Genomic DNA, 16,069 nt, shown 5'->3' with positions numbered 1-16,069 from the left:
ACCTGAGTCAACTGTAGTTTCCGTTTCTGGATTCTGTGCTTAGTTCTGTTACACATGTCATTAGAAAATTAGCCAGTTAACCCTGGTTAAGGGTCTGATGTGAAAAATGATCTTCACAGAGGATTGCTCGAAAAAGGCTGTTGTTATGAACTGAATGTTCCTGTGTCAAGGCCTAACCTCCGATGTGATGCAGTTGGAGGTGAGGCTTTTGGGGTGTAATTATATTTAGACAGGCTTATAAGGGGGAGCCTCAGTGACAAGATTAGCCTACATAAAAGGAGAAAGAGATACCAAGACCTTTCTTTGAGACAGAAGAAGATACCTGAAAGATACCTCTGAGAGACTGTGAACAGGTCTTCTTCAAGATGCTGGCACCTTGATTGATTTGATCTTGACCTGTGGTGAATGAGAAGCCAACGCGTGCTGTTCAAGCCACCAGTGTGTGGCATTTTGTTGCAGCATCCTGAAATGTCCTGAGACAGACACTCAGGACTTCTTTTTCTTTAGGACCTCTCTTTGACCTGGAGCTTAGACTAGCCTTGGCTTTGGTTTTCATCATGTCTAGAATGTTACCCTCTGCCTACTCCAGGGAGATGCCTTAGGAGTAGGACAAATGTGTCTTAGAAAAAAAAGATTTGTTTTTATTCCATGTGAGTGAGTGTTTAGTCTGGTGTATGTGTGTGTTCTACCTATGTACTTAGTGCCCATAGAAGTCTGAAGAGAGCATCACATGCCGTGGAACTGAAGTTACACACGGTTGTAACTGTCGTGTGGGTTCTGGGAACTGAACCTGGCCCTCTGCAATGGCAGCCAGTGATCTTAACTGCTGAGCCCCTCTCCAGCCCCAGATGTGCATTGAGTCCTCTTTATTTCTTAACCACCCCTCAGCCGTAGGTTTCCTCAGTTATAGGTGGCAATGGTGGCTAAGTGCTGACCAAGAGGCACATTTTCCCCGAGGTCTCTTTTCAGGTCATGTTCATTTCTTTCAACCCACCATCTTGTGTCTATACCCTGTGTTGAACTAGCCACCTCCTTCTTCTAGTTTCGTTTCTGTCGGTGTGATAAAATATTCTGACCAAAAGCAGCTTGGGTGAGGGGTAGTTTATTTTAGCTTACAGTTACAGGTCATAGTTTATTGTGACTTCAGGGATAGCATAGTGGTAGGAACTTGAGACAGCTTGGTCACATTGTATGCACAGCCAAGAGTAGAGAGAAATGAATGCATGCACACTCGCTTGCTTGTGTGTGTTCAGCTTGATTTCTCCACTCACAGAGTTAAGGACACCTTGCCCTAGGCATGGCACCACCCATGGTGGGCTGGGCTATCTCATATCAATTAACTTAGGGCAATCCCCTACAGACATGCTCACAGACCAACCCAATGGAGACAACCCTCACTGTGATTTCCAGGTGATTCTAGGTTGTGTCAAGTTGAAAAAGTTAACCATTATACTTTCCCCAAGCCACGTGACCAGTTCATCCCCAGCCAAGGCATCGAACCTCAGCTATCTGGATTACCCATGAGGTAATCCAAGTGCAAGGTCAGCTGCTCCATTTTTTGACTTGCTTTTTCATTTTCAACATATTCAAAGCAAATTTTCTGTCAGGAACTTGGGAAAAAGCCATTTTTAATTCAACACATTTATTTGTGTGCTTGTCTCTAATGGCCTTTAATCTACCTGACCTACAGCCACAAGTGCACACTCGCCCTCCCTCCAGCTTTGTGCTGTCACTTAGACCCATGAGGCTTGTTTATGTCACTTGACTTGTTGACTCATAAGTACTTTTGTAAACCACCTCCAGAAAGTTTTGGAATGAGTTGGGATGGGCATAAATAAAATTGTAATGTATTGGATCAGATTTTAAGACTTTTGATATATGCTGTCAATTAACTTTCATTTTCATTGATTCCCCTGATGTCATCTGTTCTACTTGGACCTTTAGGCCATTGGATTAGTTCTAAGGGTCTAAGAGTACCAGTTGATGGGAGGACTTCATGTAAGATCTATTTGGTTTGTGGTGCCAGGAACTGAACCTATGACTGCACACTAGGCAAGAGTTTACCAGCAAGCCACAGCCTCAGCCCCGAGGTTAGTTTTTAAAAGAAAACTGTAACTCTCCTCTCTGTTGCAGGTGGGGTTCCCTGCAATGAAATGGACTTAGGCTTCAGAAGCCTTTGTGTGGAACACTCTTGGGGTTCACATCTGTGGAAGTGAGGGAAAGAGAGAGTTGTGGGCAGAGGGTAAGGTGCTGATGTAGGCAGAGTAAAGTACTGAAGACAGGGTGGGTGAGGTGGCTCAGTGGGTAGAAGCACTTCCTGTGCAAGCCTCACGGCCTGAGCTAGCCCTGGAACGCATGGACTGAAAGTTGTCCTCTGACCTCCCCACGTGCACACACCCACACCCACATACTTACACCACCAAATCCTTAGTAGATTCCACAGCGAGGCCCTGCTGGGCAAGGGGCCCTGTGATGGAGGCTGCCACTTACCAGCTGGGGGTCATCTGCCTGTAGCATATAGGGGAGTATTCTTCAGTCTTGAGGGAGAATCTAGACTGAAAACCATAACATCTGCCTCACCTTCTCCAACAGTGGCACCCACCGAGATGAGGCTTTTCTAGGACTGGGGAAGCTTCTTTGTGGGAGCATTTAGCTGGCATTTGTGAATATTTTCCCTTTTTGTGTGCTGGGGGCCATTGTCACCTGCAATTAAGGAAATTCACATCATGGTTATCCTTCTAATTTTATAATTACCTTTGCAGAATAATAACCCTATCCAGGTGTTCTGTAACACAAAACAGCAAGGGAAATTAATTTCAATTAGAAGGGGAGAAATACAAAATGAAATAGAGTTGTGGAAAGAAAAAAAGCCTACACACATTTCTTTGAGTGTACTTAATTTAGGTAATTAAATACCTGCAATGTGGCTAAACCATTGGCAGAGGTGTCCTTTAGGGACTGACATTTAAAAAATGCATGACACTGGGGAATCTGAAGTTGTTTTGGCTGTCCAGTACCCATCTGTAAGTAAAAGGGGTGAAAAGAGATGGAGGGGCAGGGAGCAAGCTCACGGGGAGTGGCAGATACAAAAAAACAGCCAGAAAGACAGCTTCATCAGTAAACTGCTTAGAGGTTAAGCATGAGACTCCAGGAGGACCTCAGTTCAATCCCCAGAACTCACATAAAAAATAGTTACTCTCTCTCTCTCTGTGTGTGCGTGTGTTTAAGTACACTTATAATCCCAGTGCTTGCAAGGTAGAGACAAGCAGATCCTTGGGCCAGCCAGTCTAGATTTGGTTAGATCCAGGCCAGTGAGAGACCCTGTCTTAAAAATTCAAGGTGGTACTAGTGTAATAGTGGCATAATTGTGATGGAGGTAACCAACCCCTTTCTGATTTGTTTTGAGGCTGGCTACACAGGAGGGAACCCATAGTTGTTGCTGTGAACCTGGTCCAGAGCTTGTGGCTTGGGAGGTCGTAGGCCGTAGAGAAGAACTTTCCCACTATTGTTTTGCTAAACAGACATGTTGTCAAACTGCCTTCTATATACCCGAGTTTATGATCTAAGATTAGTGCTGCTCTCAGCCTTCATCAGGAGTAATTAATGCCGAGACTCATAAATGGTCAAAATGTTGAGACTCATAAATGGTCAAAATGCCAAGAATAAGGGATGGTGGAGTGATTTGCCTTAATTGGATTCCCGTATCATTCCATGCTCCAAGGCTCAGGGAATATCACAGAAGAGGGGTAGAGATAATATAAGAGCTGGAGGCTAGAGGGCTGTGCTAGACACAGGCACACACACACACACACACACACCCCTTCTGGAAATAATATGGCCATTACACTCATGAACTTATTGTAGCTCTGGTTATTTGCACAGGACAGGCACGACATTGGTCCCGTCAACATTTCACCATGGGTAGGGGAGGAGATATGATGCCCCATCCATGCCTCCCACCCCCTGAGGGATTACTGGCAATTAGTGATTACAAGGCTGGGGGGATCATTTTATTCAGTGGTGTAGGCTTTGAAAAAAACTGTCCTTGTTCTAGTAAATAACTTCCCACCCATGCTCATGTAAGCAACCCTAATTAAACTCATTGGGACACACACACACACACACACACACACACACACACACACACACACACACACACACAAACACAATTCAGTATGTTGTCCTCTGTGTGATGAAGGTCCTTGAAACCTTGAGGCCATATTGTACTACCTGTTATTCCCTTCCTGCTCAGCAACAAGGCTCAAGTCTGTTATTTCACAGAAGGCTATCGTTGTCCATCATGATTTCACCTAGCTCAAAGACATTAAACTCTGACATTTAGTCCAAGAGTATGTTTTGTGAGTGTGCATATCCCACACACTTCTCTCAGTCTCTACAGCAGTGAACCTGACAGCAGATAGGTGGCTTTAGTGATTGATCTACCTGATGACTTCAGGCTTGGAATGTGTCAGACTTCAAAGTTATCTTCAGGTGATGACATTAACTCCTAGTCACTGAGGGTAGGTTAGGTCACTGCCTGAGCAAAGCTCCTGCTCAACCTATAGATTTTACCTCGGCAGTGCCTGGCTCTCTCATTTCCCACTAATGCTTCCCATGTGACTGGTGGCAGATTGCTCTGTCTATTTAGTCTCTCGGAGTTTCAAACATAGTTTACCCCTAAAGATCATTGCTGGCCATTGCCCTCTGACCCACAGAGAGTGATAGAATGGACCTCCATCCCGCTGCTGGCCCGCCAAATGGGAAGAGTCATTATTTCACTAAAACCCACACCTGGACTTGAGTCTTGAGGGAACTGTGGACCTTTCTTTGGGGTAGGATTGCTGGTCTCTTTTTACCAGGGCCACCTGGACTACCTTCTGGATGAGGCTTCTGTTTCTCCTCCTCTTACCAGGGAACCACATGGCTGAAGTTGCACATGACTTACTCTTTTCTGGGATTCCCTTCTGTTTCTCTGCACTTCTCAGATGTCCCTTCTCCTCCTCTGTGATTCTAGATTCTCTCCTCTTTACAACAGCCTTTGTTTTGTTATCTCAACTCTTCATCCCTCCACCCCCAGCCCCCAATCATATGTAGGCATCCACCGTCTTGCCTGAAAGTCTTGACTGTTTTGTGAATGCTTCTTTGAAGTGATTCACGAGATGATGGTAATTTAAACTCTGCAAGCAGTGCCTCCTTTGAGTGACCCACTTCGAATGTCCATATCCACCCATTTCTTTAAATAGTTTCAAATGTCTGCTCTCCACTAGGGTCTGTGCATGTCATGGGCTTGCTACACTCACTATACATACACTACACTCATAAACATACATGTTTCAAACATCCATAGCATCCTGCTGGCATAGAACTTCTACCTCTATTAGGAATTAATTCCCCAGAGAGAAGTTTTCATATGCAGTTGGTTTCCTTGCTCAGTTTGGAATTTTCTAGTACCTTTGTAGGCCTGTATCAGGCAACCTAGGGAAGAGTTTCTACCCAATGTGTCTCACTTCCTGGTATATTGTCAAGCTCCCGCACAATGACCAAAGGCCATTTCTCCCACTACTGCAGAAAGCATAAAGGCTGCTTGATCAAGCCTTTCACTGACAGTTTTCCAGTCCCCATATTCTTAGGCTGATAATTTGTCTATTCCGGGACTTGGGACTTCTGAGTTTCTCTCACTGGTTAACTATGAGCCAATTGCTGTCCAAAGAGGATAAGAACTCTGCTGAAGGCTACACAGCGCTAGATAGAGACCTCAGTTTCCTAGGTTTGCCTTAGGGCCGGAGTTCACTCCTTTTCCCATGAGCAACAGCTCACTGGAGGTGTCCCTCCCCAGTTTATTAGCTGCTTTTACTTTAACATTTTCTACATTTTTACGTTTTCTCAAGTTAGTCCTGTTTTTTTTTTTCTTTATTCAAACTTTGACTTCTAAGTTTTTAACTTTTTTTCTCTTCTAATACACACACACACTTAACGAAAATTTACCTTCTTGTCCTTTGGTGACTTTTGATATCTTTTTTATCATCCCCTTTTCTTCCTGTAGATTTTATTGTGCTCGTTATGATTTGTTCCCTGACTGCCAGAATGCAATTGAAAGTATGCTTTGAAACTTACAAATATGTGAGTTACCTTTCTATTATCCATGTCTTATTTAATTAAACTGTGGTCAGAGATGATGGCCCTTGGTTTTCCATTTTCTGTGATTTCTGGCAAATTGCTCTGCAACCTTTTGTGTGATCTATTTTTGTAAGTGTCTCACGCTGCTTGAACAGACTGTGCAGTCTCTCACGGTTGGCAATGGAATTTTATATAGCACCATTATATCGAATGTTTTAATTGTGTTCTATATCTTCACCAATTTTTTATTTGCTTAATTAGATACTGAGACATGCACAATAAAATGTCTATTATGATTGTGGATTTGCTAATTTTTCCTTGTAATTGTGTAAATGTGTGTCTCATATATTTTGAAGCTGGGCTGTTATAAAAACAATGTTGGGTTTCTAAACAGGAGCCAAGGCTGGCTGTGTTTGAATTGTGGTTATTCTGTGTTGCAGTTTGGGCCTTGGGACTGTCCAGAGCTATCATCTGTGATTCAGTGTTCTCATCTATCGAAAGGACTCTGCCTGGGGAAACATTGTGAAGATCAATTAAACTAATGCATACGAAATCACTTAGAACCGTGTCTGGCACATAGTGACAGCTTAAAGGACGTGTCCTAGCTTCATTTCTGTTGCTGTGGTGAAATGCCCTGACAAGAAACAACATAAGGAAGAACGGGGGTTATTTCACCTCACAATGCTAGGTCACAGTCTGTCATTATAGGGAAGTCAAGGCAGGACTTTTAGGCAGCTGCCTGCATCACACCCACAGTCAAGAGCAGAGAGAAATGGATGCATGCTTGTTCTCCTCCTTGCTTGTTCTCAGCCTGGTTTCTCCACTCTTACACAGTTCAGGAGCCCCTAAATAGGGAATGGTGTCACCCAGGGTGGGTGGGATTGCCTCACAACAATTAACTTAAGATAATCTCTCACAAACATGCCTATAGGCCAACCCAACATAGACAATCTCTCATTGATTGAGACTCTCTTCCCAGGAGAGTCTAGGTTGTATCAGATTGACAGTTGAAACTGACACTGAATAGTCTGGGTTGGCATGGAAAGTCCTTTCCCTCTTCTTCCTCTGTTTGAGTGTGTGTGTGTGTGTGTGTGTGTGTGTGTGTGTGTGTGTGTGTGTGCGTGTGTGTGTGTGTGTGTGTGTGTGTGTGTGTGTGCTCACGCACACACAAAGCGCATGAGTGCCAGGGCATGCATGTTGAAATCAGAGGACAGCCTTAGGTATTGATCCTTACTTTCCATCTTTTTGGAGGCCTCTGCATACACCAGAAAAGCTGGCCAATAAGACTCTGACTGGGGGAGCACTGGATTACAGGACAGTGTGCTCCTTGTCTCTGGTTTTTTGTATGGGTCCTGGGATCCAAAGCATGTCTTCATGCTTGTACGACAAGCGCTTCACCTAGGAAGCCATCTCCCCAGCTTTGGTATTGGACTTTCTAGGTAGCCTAGGCTGGCCTCAAAATTGTGATTCTGCCTCCATTCCTGCATTGTTTCCTTGTGGGATACTTTTGGCTTATCCAGAGTTGCAGGTAAAGAGAAACCGCCTGGGTGTTTTCCTGAGGTAGGGGTTATATCTCCCCAACTCCCTCACCCTCTCCTCTTTTATGAAAGCAATCATGTTCCATGGTCTGGTTTTGGGCAGTAACTTTGAGTTTGCTCCCTGTCTTCTATGGACCCAAAGCTCTGTTTTCTGTTCCCTGGAATTTGTTCAAGCAGGATTCTCAGGGCTGGTGTTTAGCCTGCTGTGACTCTGGGCTGTCATGGGACTGCCACTTGTCTTTATTCTGCCCTTTTGTTTGTGACACTGGAAAGTTTCTTTCTTTTAATGTAAACTATGTATTTATTTCTTTATTTTTATTTTTATTTTTATTTTGGCTTTTTGAGATGGGGTTTCTCTCTATAGCCCTGCCTATTCTGGAACTCGCTCTGTAGACCAGGAGGCTGGCCTCGAACTCACAGAGATCCACCTGCCTCTGCCTCCCAAGTGTTGGGATTACAGGCATGTGCCACCACTACTGGGCTGTTTATTTACTTTTTTGGTCTATTGGATGGAGGTAGGGAAAGGGCTGCATTGATTCCATTTGTCTTGTAGTCATCCTGAGATTTATTTTATTTTTATTTACTTGTGTCTGTACATGACTATGTGTATGTGTGTGTCTGTATGAGTACAGGTACCCATGGAGACTGGAAGAGGGCACCAGATTTCCTGGAGCTGAAGTTACAGGAGCTGTGAGCCACCCAATGTGGGTGCTGGACACTGAACTTCAGTCCTCTGCAAGAGCAGCAAGTATTCTTAACTGCTGAGCCAGCTGTCCAGCCTTCTGAGATTTTTTTATTGTTATTATAAAAATATAAGAAACCTCATAAAATATTAGAGGGTAAATGTCAAATTTGAAAAGATATTTATACTATATATGACACAAGATATTAATAATTTTAATAAAAAGGGGCCTATGAATCAACAGGAAAAGATGAGCAATATCATAATACATTGGATACTTTTAATAATAAAGATGTGGAAAAGTCAACCTTCCTGGTGATCAAACAAAAGAAAATTCAAGTCGTGAAGTATTTTAATGTTGGCACTAGATCAGAAAAAATTTAAAGCAATGATCAGTCACACCATCAAGATGCAGTGGTACATACATTCTTACTAATGATGGCAGTTAAGCGTGTGGTTCTTTGTAAGGGAAACCATTGATATGAAGCAAAAGATTTAAATATATTTAAATCTTATTTAAATATTTAAACGTAAATGTATTTAAAATTTAAATGTAAATTTAAATTCCAACCTGGAATCAGCTGGGAAGAGAGCTTCAGCGAGAGATTGTCTGGATCAGGGTGGCCTGTGGGCATGTGTGTGTGTGTGGGATTGTCCTGACTGTTAGCTGATATGGGAAGACCCAGTCCACTGTGGGCATGTGTGTGTGTGTGGGATTGTCCTGATTGTTAGCTGATATGGGAAGACCCAGTCCACTGTGGGCGTGTGTGTGTGTGTGTGTGTGTGTGTGTGTGTGTGTGTGTGATTGTCCTGACTGTTAGCTGATCTAGGAAGACCCAGTTCACTGTGGGCGTACCATTCCCTGGTTTGGGGACCTGGATCATATAAGAGCAGAGGGGGCCAGCTGAGTACTAAGAAAGTGGCCTGCATGCATGCACTATTCACTCTGATGTTGACTGTGGATGTGATGTGACGAGATGCTTGAGTTCCTGCCTTGACTTCCCCAGATGGTGGACTGTAACCTGGAATTGTAAACCATGTAGACCCTCCCTCCTCTAAGCTGCTTTTTGTTAGGGTGTTTTTTTCACAGCAACAGAAGGAAAACTAGGGCAGTGTGCTTGGACAGTCACAATTCTAGGAGCTGGGGTTTAATTGGTTTCTAGACTGTCAAGATTTCAGCTCTCCGCTGGGCGATGGTGGCGCACGTCTTTAATTCCAGCACTCAGGAGGCAGAGGCAGGCAGATCTTTTGTGACTTTGAGGATAGCCTGGTCTACAGAGTGAGATCCAGGAAAGGCACAACGCTACACAGAGAAACCCTGTCTTGAAAAACAAACAAACAAACAAACAAACAAACAAACAAATAAATAAAAATAAAAAAGATTTCAGCTCTCAAGACTCTTAAGAGTATAGAAAAGTGAAAGTGAATTCTACTGTATCTCTTACTTTGCAATCTTATTTTTCATTAATAAATATATGCCATACAATACATAGCAAGGTTTTTTTAAATTCTTGTGAATATATCTGTTGGATATTATTTTTAATATAAATGAAACATTATTTATAGTATTTGTTAAAATAACCATTAATAATTAGTAATTGATATTTAATTATATGGATTTACCATTCCTTCTCACTTAAATAATGAGCTCTTTCAGCTGCTAAATATTATTAATAATGCTTCATCTTTTTCATTTCTAAGTTAACAAACAAAATAATAGATTTCATTATGACACTTCCTCCACTGCTCCCACCTAGTCTTTTGAAGCAGAGTCTCTCCATGAGCCTGGAGTTGTTTTCTCAGACAGTCTGTGTCTTAGTTACTGTTCTATTGCTATGAAGAGACACCAGGACCAAGACAACTTACGGAAGAAAGCATTTAATTGGGGACTTGCTTCCAGCTTCAGAAGGTTAGTCCAATATCATCATGGGAGGGAGTGTGGCAGCAGGCAGGCATGGTGCTGTAGCAGTAACTGAGAGCTTATATATGATCTGCAAGTAGACAGCAGAGAGAGAGAGAGAGAGAGAGAGAGAGAGAGAGAGAGAGAGAGAGAGAGAGAGAGAGAACAGGACTAGGCCTGGCATGGATTTTTAAAACCTTAAATCCTACCCTCAGTGATATACCTTCTCCAAGGCCACACCTCCTAATCCTCCCTAAATAGTCCACCAACAGGGAACCAAACATTCAAAAATATGAGTGCATTCTCATTCAAACCACCACAGTCTGGAAGCCAGCAAACCCCAGTAATCCTGCATACTCCACCTACTTCAGGGCTGGGTTACAGATATGCTTAGGGATGCCCAGCTTATTTTGTGGGTGTTGGGATCTGAACTCTGGACCTCATGATTGCTCTGCAAGTGATATTAACCACTGAGCCACCTCTCTAGCCTCACCACTCTGTTTTGTCTTTTCTCTTTCTTTCTTTCTTTCTTTCTTTCTTTCTTTCTTTCTTTCTTTCTTTCTTTCTTTTTCTTTCTTTCTTTTTTCTTTCTTTCTTTCTTTCTTTCTTTCTCTCTCTCTCTCTCTCTCTCTCTCTCTCTCTCTCTCTCTCTCTCTTTCTTTCTTTTTTGTGATGGGATATCTTGTAGCTCAGGCTGACCTCAAACTAGCTGTATAGCTGAGGATGATCTTGAACTCCCAATCTTCCTGCTTCTGCGTTCTTAGTGTTGGAATTACAGACCTGTTCTTAAACATTCCCTGATTGGTCTATCAGCAATTAATCAGGAGGAAGTCAGCAGAAAGCTGCTGTCAGTGTGGGGGCCATAGGGGGCACATGACCCAGGTGTGCTCCTGGGGGTGGGCGTATCTTTCTGAAATGATGACTGTGAGTCAAGCAGGATGCAGCTCCTGGTAGGAGTGACTTTGTAGAGACATGTGTAGATGTGGACAGAGCCGAGCGCTTGGGAAGACCAGCAGAAACCGATGCTGGTCAAGACAACCAGTCTCCACTGTAACCCTTTGGGGGAGACTCAGGATTGCCTAATGTGAACTGTACCTTGGCCTCATTGGACTGTCTGGATGTCCTGTTCTGGTCACAAAGCTTCTAAAGCACACGGTTAGAGTATGTTCTCTTCTTATCCATACTCCAGAGACATTGAAACTTTCCTGTTCTAGTTGACAGGAAGAATGAGTTTTTCAATGTTAGTAAGTAGATAAGAATTTACTATCTTGAAGTTCTCATGTGTACCCACCCCCTGAAATTCTGTTTTGAACAAAATCTTAGTGGTTATGTGGAACGGAGAAGCAAACAGCCTCACGTGTTTGGCACACCCAAGGTTATTTCACAATCTGCTCAATACTTTTGCACATTCCAAGGGAGGCTTATGTAGGCGTATCCATGTTTCGCCAGCTTGCAGTCAAGTTTTTAAAAGAAAGAAACCAGATCTGGAGTTTAAAAAAATAAGAATAAAAATAGTTGGGAAAAAAGCAGGTTAACATACTTATGTAGGAAGAATCAGTCTTATTTTAATTTTACTGCTAAGCCTGTTGCGTTCATAAGTGATAAACTCCCTGAAAGCATTCTTCACATCACACCGAAACCTGTAAGAGCTCACCCTCTTCCCATTCTATCTCACTTAAACCTGGAAATTAAATGTCAAATAAAGGTTTCTATTAATGTTATTGGTGATAGCTTCTCATCACAGACACATAATCCAAAATGGGACAAATTGGAATAAAGGAATTAGAAATTACCCTTGGAAATAATTATTGGATTCCGGAGTCACGTAATTAGAAGGGGAATTAGGGAATTATCCACGATTTTGAAGGCAAATTTCCTATCTATAATCTGTTTGTCCTTCTATCATCTAGTTATCTATCTGTGGTGGTTTGAGTGAGAAATGGTCCCTATAGGCTCATGGATTTGAACACTTGGTCCCCAGTTGGTGGTACTGTTTGGGGAGGTTAAGGAACCTTTAGGAGGTGTGGCTTTGCTGAAGGAGGTATGTCACTGGGGACGGGCTTTGAGGGTTTATAGCCTCGCTCCACTTCCTGTTCTTGCCCTCTGTTTCCTACTTCTGCTGCCATGCCATGCCTTACCCTCTGTGATGGACTCTGGTCCTCTGGAACTGTAAACTAGAATAAACCCTTTCTTCTTTTATCTGTTCTGGCTATGGTATTTTATCATAGCAACAGAAAAATAGCTAATACACTGTCTGACTCTATTATCAATCAATCCACTATCTTAGTTTATATTTTTTGCTTTGTTTCCCGACTCTATTTCTTCTCCATGATAAACATTCTAAGGCTTTACAGTGTTTCCTTTTCTGCCACTGAATCTTCTTTTCTTTGTTTTATCTTATGCACCTGCACTTAAAGTTTACGTGAAGGACATTTGGGAATAGAACACATTCTGTTCCTTTTTTTTTTTCCCTCTCCTAAACTCATTTTTGAAAGATCCCTCTGTAAACACGTTGCCAGGTTACGCACAATCTATTAATAGGAACACCTCATCTTCCTCTGTGTAAGGCTTTCCTTCGTTTTACTCACTGGCTCTGTAGTGAGAGACACCTGAACAGTCTCCAACTCCTGTCCCTGCAATGAATTCTGATCCTCTTTTCTCATCAGGACATTTTAAAAATTGACTCCTAGTATTTGAATATATTTATTGAGCACACAATAATTGTTTGATGCATGCATATAAATATGTAATAATCATATACTAGTAATTAGCTTTGCTTTTTTAAAAAAGATTTATTTTATGTGTATGAATGTTTTGCCTGCAGGTTTGTATGTATATCACACGTGTACTTGGTGCTTACAGAGGCCAAAAGAGACATCAGATCCCCTGGAACTGGATAGTTGTGAGCTGCCATGTTGGTGCTAGGAGCCAAACCCAGGTCCTCTGCAAGAGCAGCAGGTGCTCTTGCTGAGCCATCTGTAAGCAGTTGGTTCTCTCCCACCCACTAGTTCCAGAATAACCACTCAGAGGCTTATATTAATTATAAATGCTTGGTTGATGGCTCAGCCTTGTTGCTAACTAGCTTTTATACTTAAATTAACCTATAATTCTTATCTATGTTTAGCCATGTGGCTTAGTACCTTTTCTAGTACAACATTCTCATCTAGCTTCCTCTGCATCTGACTGGCAACAGCCTGACTTTCTCACCTAACTTCCTGCCCAGCTACCAGCCTGTCAGCTTTTTATTAACCAATGAGAGTAATAAGTATTCATAGTGTAGGAAAGGATTGTTCCACAGCAGCCATCTCTCTAGCCCCAGTAATTAGAATTTCCATTTCCTTAAATGTTATTTCTATGTGTTTGTGTACTTGAGTTGATTCTTATCTATTTACTTAGAAATATGTCATAAACTGCTATAGATGTATGTTACTCAGCTGTATAGTAAACACTGGAACTAATTTTCTCATCCAGCCATATCTTGGTACTCACTGTTAATCTTTTTCTATTTCTTCTCTCCTTTCTTCTGCCTTCCAAGTCTCTAATGGTGACTATTTTCATCTCTCCTGTGAATATTTTTGTTGTTTTCCAATTTTCTTGAGTGAGAGAGAACATGCATTGGATATATTCTGTGCTTGGTTTATTTCACTTAACATGATTGAACTATGTATTTCAAATGATAGGACTTAATTATTTCACATTTTGAAAAAATAAAATATGAATGAATTAGAAATGAATAAAAATAATTTTTATTTACATGTTTCACATGTGATTCCTTTGCTGTCCATCCTGGCCTCTGAAGTCAAGGTTTCTTAAGCTAGTCCTTTCTCAGAGAGTGGATTCTTAGTCCAGTTGTGCCATCAATCCATAGTTACTTTACCTCTGTACAAGTTAAGGGCAGACACACTCATAACAACTCCAGAGGAGGTCTTTGTCATCCCATTTCTTCGAACAGTTTCCTCTGGCAACCACTTTAAGGATGATCTGCCTCTTACTTGCTGACATTCTATCTGTCTCTTCAGAGTGAGTCCAGATCACACTCCTTCCTATTATATGCAGATCACTATGGAGCTGTACATTGGATGCACCAATATCACACTGAAAGAATTGTTCACAATAAGACCTGTACCTTTAACTCCCAACCTCGTGTTCTAGACAAGCTTCGTGATCAGCACCATCATCACTCTGATTCATCTTGTGTGTCATATTCCTTCTTATCTATTGAAACTTCTTCTGTACTGAAGCTCTGGGCTGCAGAAGAGGGTTTGTTTTTCTGTCTGTCTTCCATGCCTTTCTCTACTTATATGTGTCTTTGTTCCTTCTTTTTATATACACATATTTGTGCTATCTTTTCTTTATCTAGTTATTCATTGATTCTATATCTTGGTTGTTGTGAATAGTGCTGCAATTAAAACATGAGTGTAAATATCCCTGATAGAGTGTAGCCTGTAACTCTGTGGGCTCTGGTGACAGAGCTTGAGCGTCATTAAAAGGCAGTGGTATGAGTTGCTTTTTGTATAATTTCATTTGCTGGGTTTGGCGACTGCTAATTCTGTTGAGGATTTTGTGGTTGTATCAATGAGGGTCACTGATCTGCCATTGTCCTGTGCAATTCTTGTGCAGCTTTGGTACCCCAGGAAGAGTCTCATAATAAGTGGTTGCCATGCTCCCCGCTGTTATTTTCTGAAGGAATTTTTGGAGTTGGTATTATTTCTTCATTAAACATTTGACAGAACTCATGAGTGAGACCATCTGGAGTTCTTGTGGTAAGATCCTTTAAATTACAAATTCAACTTTCCTTTTGGACTAGTAATAGGGTTATTTGGATTTTCTATTTCTTTCTAAGTTTTGGCAATTTGAGTCTTTCTAAGAATCTGCTCATTTCATCCAAATCATTGGCAAAAAATTATTCAAAATGATGTCTCATAACCAACCAGGTCTGGAGATCAACAAGTCCTATAATCTGTGCTATGCAAGAAGCTGAGGCAGGAGGATTACAAGATCAAGGTCTGGCTGGGCTTTGATCAAGATTAGCCCGAGTAACTTGGTGAGACTCTTCCAAAATGTATATATGTATATATTTGTGTGTATGCGTCTGTAAATAAATGAATGATTAAATAAGGTTGAGGATGAAGTTCAACCATAGATTTTTTTTTTTTTTGCCTAGTGTAGGCAAAGTCTTGGGTTCAATCCACAACAACCAACAGACTAAAGAAAATGACATTATATTTTATTTATATCCCTAGGTCAGTCATGGTGGGTACTTTTTTCCTTTCTGGTTTTGGGAAATTGTTTCATCTTTCTTGCTCATCTTAATTAAAATATTGGTCAATGTATTGATCATCTTAGAGAATGAACTTCTGTTTGATTTCCCTATTGCTTTTCTGTTTTCTACTTCATTGAGTTTTCACACTTGTCTTGCCTCCTGTCTCCAGGGTGCCCTGGTTTAAGCTTGTTCTCCTTTTCCAAGGCACAGGGAGAATTCTGTCAGGCTTTGGCACTGTTTATTCTCTGGTGCTGGTGTTCTGATGGAGGGGGCAGGTGTTCTGATGAGGAAGGCAGGTGCCCTGATGAGGGAAGCAGGTGTTCTGATGAGGGAGGGGGCAGGTGTTCTGATGAGGGAGGGGGCAGGTGTTCTGATGAGGGAGGCAGGTATTTTGGTGGAGGAGGGACTTTTCTACCCTATGAACCTGGTACACTGCACTCTCATTTTCATCCAGCTCAAAAAGGCCCAACATGGCCTCTGCAACAATCATCCAGCTCAAAATATCTCATAACCTCTTTTTTATTTTCTCTTTGATTCACATAGTATTTAAAACTATGTTATCAAATTTC

General features: G+C 41.8%; 1 long non-coding RNA gene across 3 annotated transcripts in view; it reads left to right on the top strand.

Annotated features, from left to right (window-relative positions):
- LOC128100461 (uncharacterized) overlaps positions 1–16,069 on the top strand; it is a 39,925-nt gene that overhangs the window by 14,245 nt on the left and 9,611 nt on the right. Inside the window, exons 1-2 of one of the 3 annotated variants that reach the window (XR_008214801.1) lie at positions 12,713–15,000; positions 15,172–15,281. The exons of 1 other annotated variant lie outside the window; for it this stretch is intronic. This is a non-coding gene — a long non-coding RNA (uncharacterized LOC128100461). Of the gene's footprint in view, positions 1–12,712; positions 15,001–15,171; positions 15,282–16,069 lie in introns of those variants that run through there. One more of the 3 variants, XR_008214802.1, reaches the window with a different exon arrangement.

This window comes from Peromyscus californicus, unplaced genomic scaffold, assembly GCF_007827085.1.
Source record: "Peromyscus californicus insignis strain IS unplaced genomic scaffold, ASM782708v3 Scaffold_11__1_contigs__length_118956290, whole genome shotgun sequence".
Lineage (NCBI taxonomy): Eukaryota > Metazoa > Chordata > Mammalia > Rodentia > Cricetidae > Peromyscus > Peromyscus californicus.
This window is presented reverse-complemented; position numbering and strand designations above follow the sequence as displayed.